We start from the raw sequence: 15,688 nt of genomic DNA on the forward strand, positions 1-15,688 counted from the left end.
TCTCTTCGGATTCATTATGTTTAAAAAGTGTCTCTTATCTCTATGATTGCATTTTCTTTTCTCTCTCTTTTCAAGCAGATGATGGGAGTCCAAGTATTAAGGTGACATGTGTTGCCCGTGCCCCCCTCCCCCCTGTGTTCTTATTCATTTACCTCTGATGTTGTTCCAGCGTATTGTGGGGGTACCAATGTTAAGGTCGGGTACGTTGCCCTCTCCCAGCCTCTCCCCTCGGGTCAGAGCCTCAAGTGCGCCCATCCCCCAGTCGGTGCGCACCCACCCCGTTCCTAATGGAGGTGTATGCCCATCCCCTCCCCCCACCCGCCCGACACCCACCCGATGAAGGTGATTCCTCTGTGTCCACTTAGGTGTCCATCGGTTCGTACCCATTTGCTGGTGAGCGCGAGCACGTGGTGCTCGTGTGTCCATTCTTGGGCTACCTGGCTTACTGGAACGGGTTCCAGCTCTGGCCAGGAGAACCACGAGAGGTGCCCTCTCACCGCTGCTCCTCCTAGCTGAATAGCACTCCGTGGTGTCCACGCGCCACATTTCATTTACGCACTCGTGGGTCGATGGGCACTCGGGTCGCTTCCAGGTCTTTGCGATTGTGACTTGTGCCCTGACTCTAACCCTAACCCTTACCCAGCCCGTCTCCTCCTCGGCCCCTGCCTGACTGACTCCTTCCCGCCCGGCCTGTCACCTGTCACCGTCCTCTGCCCCTGCCTGACACGCTCCTCCCCGCCCGGGCCGTCACCGTCCTCGGCCCCTGCCTGACGGGGCTCCTCCGTCGCCTGGGCCTTCCAAGGGCTTGGTGTGGACGCTGGTTCCAGGACGCCCTCCCAGGAACCCGGTAGCAGGGCGGCCGCAGCGTCTCGCGCCACCCAACCGTCCGCCGGCCGGCGGCCGGCGCTAAGTGGCCTGCGGGGGACGTGCCCCCACTGTGGGGCGGGCGCCCAGCCTGGTGTCTTCTCTGAGGCCCCGTGGCTGCTTTTCCCCCCCGCAAGGGGAGAGCCGCGGAGGTGGGGACCGCCTCCTCGTGGGGACGTACACCCAGCTCTCCACGTCGGATTCCGGGGCTCTCTGTCCTGCCAGAAGGCCCAGCTGGCCTGCGGGTCCTTAGAGTGGCAAAAACATCCGAAAACTGAGATTGAGGGTCCGGTGGTTGTCTGCACTTTTGTGCTGGGCACCCCAGGGAGGCCCGGGGGCTGGCTGGACAACGCGGTCTGCTGGGCAGGGGGGGGGTTTGGAGGAGCAACTGATGCCCTTTGCACTTTGGGTAGCAAGTGTCTGAGGTGTCTCTGAGCCCTGCGCCATGTCGGGGGGTGGGGTGGGGGGGTGGGAGGTCGGGGGGGGGTGGAGGAGCAGGAGGAGGAGGAGGAGGAGGTGGGAAGGGCCGTGGCCTGCAGTCGTGTTCCCGGGGTGGCTTCTTCCACAGGCTGCTTGGCCTGGGCTCCCTGCACCTGGGCCTTTGGAGGACTGGCCCTGTGCTTGCCAACGCTTCCCCTGCAGGGACCCAGAGCTGGGAGGTTGCATCTCTCAGCCCTGGGTCGGGCAGAGCCCCAGCGGGCCATGCCCACAACCTCTCTCAGCACGGGTCCCCCAGAAGGCTCCTTTGGGACCAGGATTCTCTTGCGGGTGACTCTTTAAGGTCTGGCCCCTGGATGGAGGGGCACCAGGAGTAGAGGAGCAGGAAGGGGAAGGGGGTGGCCATGCGAGGGGACACTTTCAGGCCAAGTCCCAGCTTCAGCCTGATCCTCCTGGGAACCCCGGGGTGTACGTCACACCTCCTGGTTGTCCCGCTCTGAGACAAGGGCTCTGAGACAAGGAGCCGGGCTTCGCATTCCCCCAGCAGCCAGTCGTGGGCTGAGGACACCTGGGGCGTTGGGAACTCCCTGGCTTCTCCTTGGCTTAACATCTGGAGCTGCTTGTGAATCGTGCCGCCACACACACCCGAGTGCAGGTGTCTTCTGCACAGACTGCGGGCCTCGCTCTTCTGAATGCCGCTAGCTCGCCACCCACCCACGGGTGAACCTGGTCAGGGTACTTTCTCTCGGGGGCAGACTCTGATCCTGGCGGGCTACCGGTGTTTCTGTTTGCTCGTTTCTTTCTTCCATTTCGGGAAAGGCTTCCTTACTGGGTGTGGAAATCTCCTATGCCTTTCCTCGCCTATTCTGTCAGCTTTAAAATTCTCTTTCAGTTGCCACCCTCACAGATGGATTAGGAAACTCTTTCCGGTGCACTCATTAGTGAAATGACCTCAATGAAGCTGGAATCCAATATCTAATCGCCGATTTTTAGCGAGTCCACACGCCAGGGTGGTCGGGGTCCAATGCAGCCCCGGCCAGGCCCAGGCCCCTTGGACTGGGCCACAGGAGGACACAGAGGAGGGTCCCGGCCCCCACGGTCGCGTTGCCGGCAGTTCTCCAAGGGCTTGGGCGTTTTCCAGAGGTAGGAGATGGAGGGGACTGATTTCTTCAGCGCCCCACAAACCACGCCACCCCACCCATGGGACACATCCCTAGAGAGAGAGAGAGACGCCCCATACACTCGCTCCCCTCCCCCATGCGCTGTGCCCCAGCCCGGGCCCGGGGGAATAGGCGGCAGCCCACCCACAGGGTGGGGGGCGCAGCTGAAAGGGGTTGTCGGGGATGGCGGCCCCTGCCTGGGGTCAAAGGGCGGGCGACCCGCGCGTGCGCAATCGGCGGCGGCGGCGGCGGCGGCCACGAGCTGGGGGTGGGCCAGGCGAGGAGAGGAAGGGGGCTGGAAGGTCTCCACCTTGGCGAGTCCAGCCGTGGAGGCGCATCTTGTGTGAGTGTGAGTGAGTGAGTGTGAGTGTGAGTGTGTGTGTGTGTGTGTGTGTGTGTGTATAGAGAGACAGCCCCCCACCCCGGCCCGCCGCTCCCTGCCCGCCCCGCCCCGCCCCGCCCCGCCCCGCCTGTCACCCCCGTCCCTCGGAGCCCGCCGGACCCGGCCGGTGAACTCAACAGGCCCGGCCCGGTGCGGGTCAGCGCCGGCGCGGGGCCTGGGGCGGGGGGAGGAGGCGGCGGGGAAGCGCAGAGAGGCTCGGCTTCTTGAGCGGGGCAGGGGCGCCCTCCGCCGTCTAGGGCCACACCACCCTGAACGCGCCCGATCTCGTCTGGTCTCGGAAGCTAAGCAGGGTCGGGCCTGGTTAGTACTTGGATGGGAGACCGCCTGGGAATACCGGGTGCCGTAGGCTTCTTCTTTTTTTTTTTTTGTTTTGCCTCTTGTTCTGTCCCCTTTCTGGGAGCGAGTCGGCGGCCCGGGGTGGGGTCACCCCCACCCTCAGCGCCCGCCGCGGTGCCTGGCGCCCCAGCCCGCACCGTGGGGCCTCCTCTTGTCCCAAGCCGCGACACCGCCGTCACGCGGCAGCATGCGTGGCTTCTGGACTGTCAGGTCTCAGACCAAAGGTCTGCTCTGTGGGAACCGACACGCTGGAGGAAACCTTGAGAGTCTGAGAGGGGAGGGAGTTCCAGAAGAAGGCCAGGATGTCATTTTGAGGGAGTATGTGACCAGAACTCGTCCCGTTGCTTTTGGGGTTCTATGGGCTACACGTAGGAATCTTTGGTGGTGGCACCTGATGTTGGGGGATCCGGAGTCACACCCAGACCTGCTCCACAGGCCTCCTTTTACTTTTCTCTTCGGATTCATTATGTTTAAAAAGTGTCTCTTATCTCTATGATTGCATTTTCTTTTCTCTCTCTTTTCAAGCAGATGATGGGAGTCCAAGTATTAAGGTGACATGTGTTGCCCGTGCCCCCCTCCCCCCTGTGTTCTTATTCATTTACCTCTGATGTTGTTCCAGCGTATTGTGGGGGTACCAATGTTAAGGTCGGGTACGTTGCCCTCTCCCAGCCTCCCCCCTCGGGTCAGAGCCTCAAGTGCGCCCATCCCCCAGTCGGTGCGCACCCACCCCGTTCCTAATGGAGGTGTATGCCCATCCCCTCCCCCCACCCGCCCGACACCCACCCGATGAAGGTGATTCCTCTGTGTCCACTTAGGTGTCCATCGGTTCGTACCCATTTGCTGGTGAGCGCGAGCACGTGGTGCTCGTGTGTCCATTCTTGGGCTACCTGGCTTACTGGAACGGGTTCCAGCTCTGGCCAGGAGAACCACGAGAGGTGCCCTCTCACCGCTGCTCCTCCTAGCTGAATAGCACTCCGTGGTGTCCACGCGCCACATTTCATTTACGCACTCGTGGGTCGATGGGCACTCGGGTCGCTTCCAGGTCTTTGCGATTGTGACTTGTGCCCTGACTCTAACCCTAACCCTTACCCAGCCCGTCTCCTCCTCGGCCCCTGCCTGACTGACTCCTTCCCGCCCGGCCTGTCACCTGTCACCGTCCTCTGCCCCTGCCTGACACGCTCCTCCCCGCCCGGGCCGTCACCGTCCTCGGCCCCTGCCTGACGGGGCTCCTCCGTCGCCTGGGCCTTCCAAGGGCTTGGTGTGGACGCTGGTTCCAGGACGCCCTCCCAGGGACCCGGTAGCAGGGCGGCCGCAGCGTCTCGCGCCACCCAACCGTCCGCCGGCCGGCGGCCGGCGCTAAGTGGCCTGCGGGGGACGTGCCCCCACTGTGGGGCGGGCGCCCAGCCTGGTGTCTTCTCTGAGGCCCCGTGGCTGCTTTTCCCCCCCGCAAGGGGAGAGCCGCGGAGGTGGGGACCGCCTCCTCGTGGGGACGTACACCCAGCTCTCCACGTCGGATTCCGGGGCTCTCTGTCCTGCCAGAAGGCCCAGCTGGCCTGCGGGTCCTTAGAGTGGCAAAAACATCCGAAAACTGAGATTGAGGGTCCGGTGGTTGTCTGCACTTTTGTGCTGGGCACCCCAGGGAGGCCCGGGGGCTGGCTGGACAACGCGGTCTGCTGGGCACGGGGGGGGGTTTGGAGGAGCAACTGATGCCCTTTGCACTTTGGGTAGCAAGTGTCTGAGGTGTCTCTGAGCCCTGCGCCATGTCGGGGGGTGGGGTGGGGGGGTGGGAGGTCGGGGGGGGGTGTGGAGGAGCAGGAGGAGGAGGAGGAGGAGGTGGGAAGGGCCGTGGCCTGCAGTCGTGTTCCCGGGGTGGCTTCTTCCACAGGCTGCTTGGCCTGGGCTCCCTGCACCTGGGCCTTTGGAGGACTGGCCCTGTGCTTGCCAACGCTTCCCCTGCAGGGACCCAGAGCTGGGAGGTTGCATCTCTCAGCCCTGGGTCGGGCAGAGCCCCAGCGGGCCATGCCCACAACCTCTCTCAGCACGGGTCCCCCAGAAGGCTCCTTTGGGACCAGGATTCTCTTGCGGGTGACTCTTTAAGGTCTGGCCCCTGGATGGAGGGGCACCAGGAGTAGAGGAGCAGGAAGGGGAAGGGGGTGGCCATGCGAGGGGACACTTTCAGGCCAAGTCCCAGCTTCAGCCTGATCCTCCTGGGAACCCCGGGGTGTACGTCACACCTCCTGGTTGTCCCGCTCTGAGACAAGGGCTCTGAGACAAGGAGCCGGGCTTCGCATTCCCCCAGCAGCCAGTCGTGGGCTGAGGACACCTGGGGCGTTGGGAACTCCCTGGCTTCTCCTTGGCTTAACATCTGGAGCTGCTTGTGAATCGTGCCGCCACACACACCCGAGTGCAGGTGTCTTCTGCACAGACTGCGGGCCTCGCTCTTCTGAATGCCGCTAGCTCGCCACCCACCCACGGGTGAACCTGGTCAGGGTACTTTCTCTCGGGGGCAGACTCTGATCCTGGCGGGCTACCGGTGTTTCTGTTTGCTCGTTTCTTTCTTCCATTTCGGGAAAGGCTTCCTTACTGGGTGTGGAAATCTCCTATGCCTTTCCTCGCCTATTCTGTCAGCTTTAAAATTCTCTTTCAGTTGCCACCCTCACAGATGGATTAGGAAACTCTTTCCGGTGCACTCATTAGTGAAATGACCTCAATGAAGCTGGAATCCAATATCTAATCGCCGATTTTTAGCGAGTCCACACGCCAGGGTGGTCGGGGTCCAATGCAGCCCCGGCCAGGCCCAGGCCCCTTGGACTGGGCCACAGGAGGACACAGAGGAGGGTCCCGGCCCCCACGGTCGCGTTGCCGGCAGTTCTCCAAGGGCTTGGGCGTTTTCCAGAGGTAGGAGATGGAGGGGACTGATTTCTTCAGCGCCCCACAAACCACGCCACCCCACCCATGGGACACATCCCTAGAGAGAGAGAGAGACGCCCCATACACTCGCTCCCCTCCCCCATGCGCTGTGCCCCAGCCCGGGCCCGGGGGAATAGGCGGCAGCCCACCCACAGGGTGGGGGGCGCAGCTGAAAGGGGTTGTCGGGGATGGCGGCCCCTGCCTGGGGTCAAAGGGCGGGCGACCCGCGCGTGCGCAATCGGCGGCGGCGGCGGCGGCGGCGGCGGCCACGAGCTGGGGGTGGGCCAGGCGAGGAGAGGAAGGGGGCTGGAAGGTCTCCACCTTGGCGAGTCCAGCCGTGGAGGCGCATCTTGTGTGAGTGTGAGTGAGTGAGTGTGAGTGTGAGTGTGTGTGTGTGTGTGTGTGTGTGTGTGTGTATAGAGAGACAGCCCCCCACCCCGGCCCGCCGCTCCCTGCCCGCCCCGCCCCGCCCCGCCCCGCCTGTCACCCCCGTCCCTCGGAGCCCGCCGGACCCGGCCGGTGAACTCAACAGGCCCGGCCCGGTGCGGGTCAGCGCCGGCGCGGGGCCTGGGGCGGGGGGAGGAGGCGGCGGGGAAGCGCAGAGAGGCTCGGCTTCTTGAGCGGGGCAGGGGCCACACCACCCTGAACGCGCCCGATCTCGTCTGGTCTCGGAAGCTAAGCAGGGTCGGGCCTGGTTAGTACTTGGATGGGAGACCGCCTGGGAATACCGGGTGCCGTAGGCTTCTTCTTTTTTTTTTGTTTTGTTTTGCCTCTTGTTCTGTCCCCTTTCTGGGAGCGAGTCGGCGGCCCGGGGTGGGGGTCACCCCCACCCTCAGCGCCCGCCGCGGTGCCTGGCGCCCCAGCCCGCACCGTGGGGCCTCCTCTTGTCCCAAGCCGCGACACCGCCGTCACGCGGCAGCATGCGTGGCTTCTGGACTGTCAGGTCTCAGACCAAAGGTCTGCTCTGTGGGAACCGACACGCTGGAGGAAACCTTGAGAGTCTGAGAGGGGAGGGAGTTCCAGAAGAAGGCCAGGATGTCATTTTGAGGGAGTATGTGACCAGAACTCGTCCCGTTGCTTTTGGGGTTCTATGGGCTACACGTAGGAATCTTTGGTGGTGGCACCTGATGTTGGGGGATCCGGAGTCACACCCAGACCTGCTCCACAGGCCTCCTTTTACTTTTCTCTTCGGATTCATTATGTTTAAAAAGTGTCTCTTATCTCTATGATTGCATTTTCTTTTCTCTCTCTTTTCAAGCAGATGATGGGAGTCCAAGTATTAAGGTGACATGTGTTGCCCGTGCCCCCCTCCCCCCTGTGTTCTTATTCATTTACCTCTGATGTTGTTCCAGCGTATTGTGGGGGTACCAATGTTAAGGTCGGGTACGTTGCCCTCTCCCAGCCTCCCCCCTCGGGTCAGAGCCTCAAGTGCGCCCATCCCCCAGTCGGTGCGCACCCACCCCGTTCCTAATGGAGGTGTATGCCCATCCCCTCCCCCCACCCGCCCGACACCCACCCGATGAAGGTGATTCCTCTGTGTCCACTTAGGTGTCCATCGGTTCGTACCCATTTGCTGGTGAGCGCGAGCACGTGGTGCTCGTGTGTCCATTCTTGGGCTACCTGGCTTACTGGAACGGGTTCCAGCTCTGGCCAGGAGAACCACGAGAGGTGCCCTCTCACCGCTGCTCCTCCTAGCTGAATAGCACTCCGTGGTGTCCACGCGCCACATTTCATTTACGCACTCGTGGGTCGATGGGCACTCGGGTCGCTTCCAGGTCTTTGCGATTGTGACTTGTGCCCTGACTCTAACCCTAACCCTTACCCAGCCCGTCTCCTCCTCGGCCCCTGCCTGACTGACTCCTTCCCGCCCGGCCTGTCACCTGTCACCGTCCTCTGCCCCTGCCTGACACGCTCCTCCCCGCCCGGGCCGTCACCGTCCTCGGCCCCTGCCTGACGGGGCTCCTCCGTCGCCTGGGCCTTCCAAGGGCTTGGTGTGGACGCTGGTTCCAGGACGCCCTCCCAGGAACCCGGTAGCAGGGCGGCCGCAGCGTCTCGCGCCACCCAACCGTCCGCCGGCCGGCGGCCGGCGCTAAGTGGCCTGCGGGGGACGTGCCCCCACTGTGGGGCGGGCGCCCAGCCTGGTGTCTTCTCTGAGGCCCCGTGGCTGCTTTTCCCCCCCGCAAGGGGAGAGCCGCGGAGGTGGGGACCGCCTCCTCGTGGGGACGTACACCCAGCTCTCCACGTCGGATTCCGGGGCTCTCTGTCCTGCCAGAAGGCCCAGCTGGCCTGCGGGTCCTTAGAGTGGCAAAAACATCCGAAAACTGAGATTGAGGGTCCGGTGGTTGTCTGCACTTTTGTGCTGGGCACCCCAGGGAGGCCCGGGGGCTGGCTGGACAACGCGGTCTGCTGGGCAGGGGGGGAGTTTGGAGGAGCAACTGATGCCCTTTGCACTTTGGGTAGCAAGTGTCTGAGGTGTCTCTGAGCCCTGCGCCATGTCGGGGGGTGGGGTGGGGGGGTGGGAGGTCGGGGGGGGGTGGAGGAGCAGGAGGAGGAGGAGGAGGAGGTGGGAAGGGCCGTGGCCTGCAGTCGTGTTCCCGGGGTGGCTTCTTCCACAGGCTGCTTGGCCTGGGCTCCCTGCACCTGGGCCTTTGGAGGACTGGCCCTGTGCTTGCCAACGCTTCCCCTGCAGGGACCCAGAGCTGGGAGGTTGCATCTCTCAGCCCTGGGTCGGGCAGAGCCCCAGCGGGCCATGCCCACAACCTCTCTCAGCACGGGTCCCCCAGAAGGCTCCTTTGGGACCAGGATTCTCTTGCGGGTGACTCTTTAAGGTCTGGCCCCTGGATGGAGGGGCACCAGGAGTAGAGGAGCAGGAAGGGGAAGGGGGTGGCCATGCGAGGGGACACTTTCAGGCCAAGTCCCAGCTTCAGCCTGATCCTCCTGGGAACCCCGGGGTGTACGTCACACCTCCTGGTTGTCCCGCTCTGAGACAAGGGCTCTGAGACAAGGAGCCGGGCTTCGCATTCCCCCAGCAGCCAGTCGTGGGCTGAGGACACCTGGGGCGTTGGGAACTCCCTGGCTTCTCCTTGGCTTAACATCTGGAGCTGCTTGTGAATCGTGCCGCCACACACACCCGAGTGCAGGTGTCTTCTGCACAGACTGCGGGCCTCGCTCTTCTGAATGCCGCTAGCTCGCCACCCACCCACGGGTGAACCTGGTCAGGGTACTTTCTCTCGGGGGCAGACTCTGATCCTGGCGGGCTACCGGTGTTTCTGTTTGCTCGTTTCTTTCTTCCATTTCGGGAAAGGCTTCCTTACTGGGTGTGGAAATCTCCTATGCCTTTCCTCGCCTATTCTGTCAGCTTTAAAATTCTCTTTCAGTTGCCACCCTCACAGATGGATTAGGAAACTCTTTCCGGTGCACTCATTAGTGAAATGACCTCAATGAAGCTGGAATCCAATATCTAATCGCCGATTTTTAGCGAGTCCACACGCCAGGGTGGTCGGGGTCCAATGCAGCCCCGGCCAGGCCCAGGCCCCTTGGACTGGGCCACAGGAGGACACAGAGGAGGGTCCCGGCCCCCACGGTCGCGTTGCCGGCAGTTCTCCAAGGGCTTGGGCGTTTTCCAGAGGTAGGAGATGGAGGGGACTGATTTCTTCAGCGCCCCACAAACCACGCCACCCCACCCATGGGACACATCCCTAGAGAGAGAGAGAGACGCCCCATACACTCGCTCCCCTCCCCCATGCGCTGTGCCCCAGCCCGGGCCCGGGGGAATAGGCGGCAGCCCACCCACAGGGTGGGGGGCCCAGCTGAAAGGGGTTGTCGGGGAGGGCGGCCCCTGCCTGGGGTCAAAGGGCGGGCGACCCGCGCGTGCGCAATCGGCGGCGGCGGCGGCGGCCGGCCAGGAGCTGGGGGTGGGCCAGGCGAGGAGAGGAAGGGGGCTGGAAGGTCTCCACCTTGGCGAGTCCAGCCGTGGAGGCGCATCTTGTGTGAGTGTGAGTGAGTGAGTGTGAGTGTGAGTGTGTGTGTGTGTGTGTGTGTGTGTGTGTGTATAGAGAGACAGCCCCCCACCCCGGCCCGCCGCTCCCTGCCCGCCCCGCCCCGCCCCGCCCCGCCCCGCCTGTCACCCCCGTCCCTCGGAGCCCGCCGGACCCGGCCGGTGAACTCAACAGGCCCGGCCCGGTGCGGGTCAGCGCCGGCGCGGGGCCTGGGGCGGGGGGAGGAGGCGGCGGGGAAGCGCAGAGAGGCTCGGCTTCTTGAGCGGGGCAGGGGCCACACCACCCTGAAGGCGCCCGATCTCGTCTGGTCTCGGAAGCTAAGCAGGGTCGGGCCTGGTTAGTACTTGGATGGGAGACCGCCTGGGAATACCGGGTGCCGTAGGCTTCTTCTTTTTTTTTTTTTTGTTTTGCCTCTTGTTCTGTCCCCTTTCTGGGAGCGAGTCGGCGGCCCGGGGTGGGGGTCACCCCCACCCTCAGCGCCCGCCGCGGTGCCTGGCGCCCCAGCCCGCACCGTGGGGCCTCCTCTTGTCCCAAGCCGCGACACCGCCGTCACGCGGCAGCATGCGTGGCTTCTGGACTGTCAGGTCTCAGACCAAAGGTCTGCTCTGTGGGAACCGACACGCTGGAGGAAACCTTGAGAGTCTGAGAGGGGAGGGAGTTCCAGAAGAAGGCCAGGATGTCATTTTGAGGGAGTATGTGACCAGAACTCGTCCCGTTGCTTTTGGGGTTCTATGGGCTACACGTAGGAATCTTTGGTGGTGGCACCTGATGTTGGGGGATCCGGAGTCACACCCAGACCTGCTCCACAGGCCTCCTTTTACTTTTCTCTTCGGATTCATTATGTTTAAAAAGTGTCTCTTATCTCTATGATTGCATTTTCTTTTCTCTCTCTTTTCAAGCAGATGATGGGAGTCCAAGTATTAAGGTGACATGTGTTGCCCGTGCCCCCCTCCCCCCTGTGTTCTTATTCATTTACCTCTGATGTTGTTCCAGCGTATTGTGGGGGTACCAATGTTAAGGTCGGGTACGTTGCCCTCTCCCAGCCTCCCCCCTCGGGTCAGAGCCTCAAGTGCGCCCATCCCCCAGTCGGTGCGCACCCACCCCGTTCCTAATGGAGGTGTATGCCCATCCCCTCCCCCCACCCGCCCGACACCCACCCGATGAAGGTGATTCCTCTGTGTCCACTTAGGTGTCCATCGGTTCGTACCCATTTGCTGGTGAGCGCGAGCACGTGGTGCTCGTGTGTCCATTCTTGGGCTACCTGGCTTACTGGAACGGGTTCCAGCTCTGGCCAGGAGAACCACGAGAGGTGCCCTCTCACCGCTGCTCCTCCTAGCTGAATAGCACTCCGTGGTGTCCACGCGCCACATTTCATTTACGCACTCGTGGGTCGATGGGCACTCGGGTCGCTTCCAGGTCTTTGCGATTGTGACTTGTGCCCTGACTCTAACCCTAACCCTTACCCAGCCCGTCTCCTCCTCGGCCCCTGCCTGACTGACTCCTTCCCGCCCGGCCTGTCACCTGTCACCGTCCTCTGCCCCTGCCTGACACGCTCCTCCCCGCCCGGGCCGTCACCGTCCTCGGCCCCTGCCTGACGGGGCTCCTCCGTCGCCTGGGCCTTCCAAGGGCTTGGTGTGGACGCTGGTTCCAGGACGCCCTCCCAGGAACCCGGTAGCAGGGCGGCCGCAGCGTCTCGCGCCACCCAAACGTCCGCCGGCCGGCGGCCGGCGCTAAGTGGCCTGCGGGGGACGTGCCCCCACTGTGGGGCGGGCGCCCAGCCTGGTGTCTTCTCTGAGGCCCCGTGGCTGCTTTTCCCCCCCGCAAGGGGAGAGCCGCGGAGGTGGGGACCGCCTCCTCGTGGGGACGTACACCCAGCTCTCCACGTCGGATTCCGGGGCTCTCTGTCCTGCCAGAAGGCCCAGCTGGCCTGCGGGTCCTTAGAGTGGCAAAAACATCCGAAAACTGAGATTGAGGGTCCGGTGGTTGTCTGCACTTTTGTGCTGGGCACCCCAGGGAGGCCCGGGGGCTGGCTGGACAACGCGGTCTGCTGGGCAGGGGGGGGGTTTGGAGGAGCAACTGATGCCCTTTGCACTTTGGGTAGCAAGTGTCTGAGGTGTCTCTGAGCCCTGCGCCATGTCGGGGGGTGGGGTGGGGGGGTGGGAGGTCGGGGGGGGGTGGAGGAGCAGGAGGAGGAGGAGGAGGAGGTGGGAAGGGCCGTGGCCTGCAGTCGTGTTCCCGGGGTGGCTTCTTCCACAGGCTGCTTGGCCTGGGCTCCCTGCACCTGGGCCTTTGGAGGACTGGCCCTGTGCTTGCCAACGCTTCCCCTGCAGGGACCCAGAGCTGGGAGGTTGCATCTCTCAGCCCTGGGTCGGGCAGAGCCCCAGCGGGCCATGCCCACAACCTCTCTCAGCACGGGTCCCCCAGAAGGCTCCTTTGGGACCAGGATTCTCTTGCGGGTGACTCTTTAAGGTCTGGCCCCTGGATGGAGGGGCACCAGGAGTAGAGGAGCAGGAAGGGGAAGGGGGTGGCCATGCGAGGGGACACTTTCAGGCCAAGTCCCAGCTTCAGCCTGATCCTCCTGGGAACCCCGGGGTGTACGTCACACCTCCTGGTTGTCCCGCTCTGAGACAAGGGCTCTGAGACAAGGAGCCGGGCTTCGCATTCCCCCAGCAGCCAGTCGTGGGCTGAGGACACCTGGGGCGTTGGGAACTCCCTGGCTTCTCCTTGGCTTAACATCTGGAGCTGCTTGTGAATCGTGCCGCCACACACACCCGAGTGCAGGTGTCTTCTGCACAGACTGCGGGCCTCGCTCTTCTGAATGCCGCTAGCTCGCCACCCACCCACGGGTGAACCTGGTCAGGGTACTTTCTCTCGGGGGCAGACTCTGATCCTGGCGGGCTACCGGTGTTTCTGTTTGCTCGTTTCTTTCTTCCATTTCGGGAAAGGCTTCCTTACTGGGTGTGGAAATCTCCTATGCCTTTCCTCGCCTATTCTGTCAGCTTTAAAATTCTCTTTCAGTTGCCACCCTCACAGATGGATTAGGAAACTCTTTCCGGTGCACTCATTAGTGAAATGACCTCAATGAAGCTGGAATCCAATATCTAATCGCCGATTTTTAGCGAGTCCACACGCCAGGGTGGTCGGGGTCCAATGCAGCCCCGGCCAGGCCCAGGCCCCTTGGACTGGGCCACAGGAGGACACAGAGGAGGGTCCCGGCCCCCACGGTCGCGTTGCCGGCAGTTCTCCAAGGGCTTGGGCGTTTTCCAGAGGTAGGAGATGGAGGGGACTGATTTCTTCAGCGCCCCACAAACCACGCCACCCCACCCATGGGACACATCCCTAGAGAGAGAGAGAGACGCCCCATACACTCGCTCCCCTCCCCCATGCGCTGTGCCCCAGCCCGGGCCCGGGGGAATAGGCGGCAGCCCACCCACAGGGTGGGGGGCGCAGCTGAAAGGGGTTGTCGGGGATGGCGGCCCCTGCCTGGGGTCAAAGGGCGGGCGACCCGCGCGTGCGCAATCGGCGGCGGCGGCGGCGGCGGCCACGAGCTGGGGGTGGGCCAGGCGAGGAGAGGAAGGGGGCTGGAAGGTCTCCACCTTGGCGAGTCCAGCCGTGGAGGCGCATCTTGTGTGAGTGTGAGTGAGTGAGTGTGAGTTTGAGTGTGTGTGTGTGTGTGTGTGTGTGTGTGTGTATAGAGAGACAGCCCCCCACCCCGGCCCGCCGCTCCCTGCCCGCCCCGCCCCGCCCCGCCCCGCCCCGCCTGTCACCCCCGTCCCTCGGAGCCCGCCGGACCCGGCCGGTGAACTCAACAGGCCCGGCCCGGTGCGGGTCAGCGCCGGCGCGGGGCCTGGGGCGGGGGGAGGAGGCGGCGGGGAAGCGCAGAGAGGCTCGGCTTCTTGAGCGGGGCAGGGGCGCCCTCCGCCGTCTAGGGCCACACCACCCTGAACGCGCCCGATCTCGTCTGGTCTCGGAAGCTAAGCAGGGTCGGGCCTGGTTAGTACTTGGATGGGAGACCGCCTGGGAATACCGGGTGCCGTAGGCTTCTTCTTTTTTTTTGTTTTGTTTTGCCTCTTGTTCTGTCCCCTTTCTGGGAGCGAGTCGGCGGCCCGGGGTGGGGTCACCCCCACCCTCAGCGCCCGCCGCGGTGCCTGGCGCCCCAGCCCGCACCGTGGGGCCTCCTCTTGTCCCAAGCCGCGACACCGCCGTCACGCGGCAGCATGCGTGGCTTCTGGACTGTCAGGTCTCAGACCAAAGGTCTGCTCTGTGGGAACCGACACGCTGGAGGAAACCTTGAGAGTCTGAGAGGGGAGGGAGTTCCAGAAGAAGGCCAGGATGTCATTTTGAGGGAGTATGTGACCAGAACTCGTCCCGTTGCTTTTGGGGTTCTATGGGCTACACGTAGGAATCTTTGGTGGTGGCACCTGATGTTGGGGGATCCGGAGTCACACCCAGACCTGCTCCACAGGCCTCCTTTTACTTTTCTCTTCGGATTCATTATGTTTAAAAAGTGTCTCTTATCTCTATGATTGCATTTTCTTTTCTCTCTCTTTTCAAGCAGATGATGGGAGTCCAAGTATTAAGGTGACATGTGTTGCCCGTGCCCCCCTCCCCCCTGTGTTCTTATTCATTTACCTCTGATGTTGTTCCAGCGTATTGTGGGGGTACCAATGTTAAGGTCGGGTACGTTGCCCTCTCCCAGCCTCCCCCCTCGGGTCAGAGCCTCAAGTGCGCCCATCCCCCAGTCGGTGCGCACCCACCCCGTTCCTAATGGAGGTGTATGCCCATCCCCTCCCCCCACCCGCCCGACACCCACCCGATGAAGGTGATTCCTCTGTGTCCACTTAGGTGTCCATCGGTTCGTACCCATTTGCTGGTGAGCGCGAGCACGTGGTGCTCGTGTGTCCATTCTTGGGCTACCTGGCTTACTGGAACGGGTTCCAGCTCTGGCCAGGAGAACCACGAGAGGTGCCCTCTCACCGCTGCTCCTCCTAGCTGAATAGCACTCCGTGGTGTCCACGCGCCACATTTCATTTACGCACTCGTGGGTCGATGGGCACTCGGGTCGCTTCCAGGTCTTTGCGATTGTGACTTGTGCCCTGACTCTAACCCTAACCCTTACCCAGCCCGTCTCCTCCTCGGCCCCTGCCTGACTGACTCCTTCCCGCCCGGCCTGTCACCTGTCACCGTCCTCTGCCCCTGCCTGACACGCTCCTCCCCGCCCGGGCCGTCACCGTCCTCGGCCCCTGCCTGACGGGGCTCCTCCGTCGCCTGGGCCTTCCAAGGGCTTGGTGTGGACGCTGGTTCCAGGACGCCCTCCCAGGGACCCGGTAGCAGGGCGGCCGCAGCGTCTCGCGCCACCCAACCGTCCGCCGGCCGGCGGCCGGCGCTAAGTGGCCTGCGGGGGACGTGCCCCCACTGTGGGGCGGGCGCCCAGCCTGGTGTCTTCTCTGAGGCCCCGTGGCTGCTTTTCCCCCCCGCAAGGGGAGAGCCGCGGAGGTGGGGACCGCCTCCTCGTGGGGACGTACACCCAGCTCTCCACGTCGGATTCCGGGGCTCTCTGTCCTGCCAGAAGGCCCAGC

General features: G+C 63.5%; 4 non-coding genes across 4 annotated transcripts; all 4 read left to right on the top strand.

Moving 5' to 3' along the window:
- Nucleotides 1–3,095: 3,095 nt before the first annotated feature.
- LOC142868969 (5S ribosomal RNA) lies at nucleotides 3,096–3,214 on the top strand. Its single transcript, XR_012917824.1, has one exon. It is a non-coding gene; the product is annotated as a 5S ribosomal RNA (ribosomal RNA).
- Nucleotides 3,215–6,735: 3,521 nt separating this feature from the next.
- LOC142868983 (5S ribosomal RNA) lies at nucleotides 6,736–6,854 on the top strand. Its single transcript, XR_012917838.1, has one exon. It is a non-coding gene; the product is annotated as a 5S ribosomal RNA (ribosomal RNA).
- A 3,521-nt stretch (nucleotides 6,855–10,375) lies between these two features.
- LOC142868995 (5S ribosomal RNA) lies at nucleotides 10,376–10,494 on the top strand. Its single transcript, XR_012917850.1, has one exon. It is a non-coding gene; the product is annotated as a 5S ribosomal RNA (ribosomal RNA).
- A 3,538-nt stretch (nucleotides 10,495–14,032) lies between these two features.
- Nucleotides 14,033–14,151, top strand: LOC142868980 (5S ribosomal RNA). Its single transcript, XR_012917835.1, has one exon. It is a non-coding gene; the product is annotated as a 5S ribosomal RNA (ribosomal RNA).
- Nucleotides 14,152–15,688: the final 1,537 nt, after the last annotated feature.

Source organism: Microcebus murinus, unplaced genomic scaffold (assembly GCF_040939455.1).
Source record: "Microcebus murinus isolate Inina unplaced genomic scaffold, M.murinus_Inina_mat1.0 scaf050_hap2_Mmur4.0, whole genome shotgun sequence".
NCBI lineage: Eukaryota > Metazoa > Chordata > Mammalia > Primates > Cheirogaleidae > Microcebus > Microcebus murinus.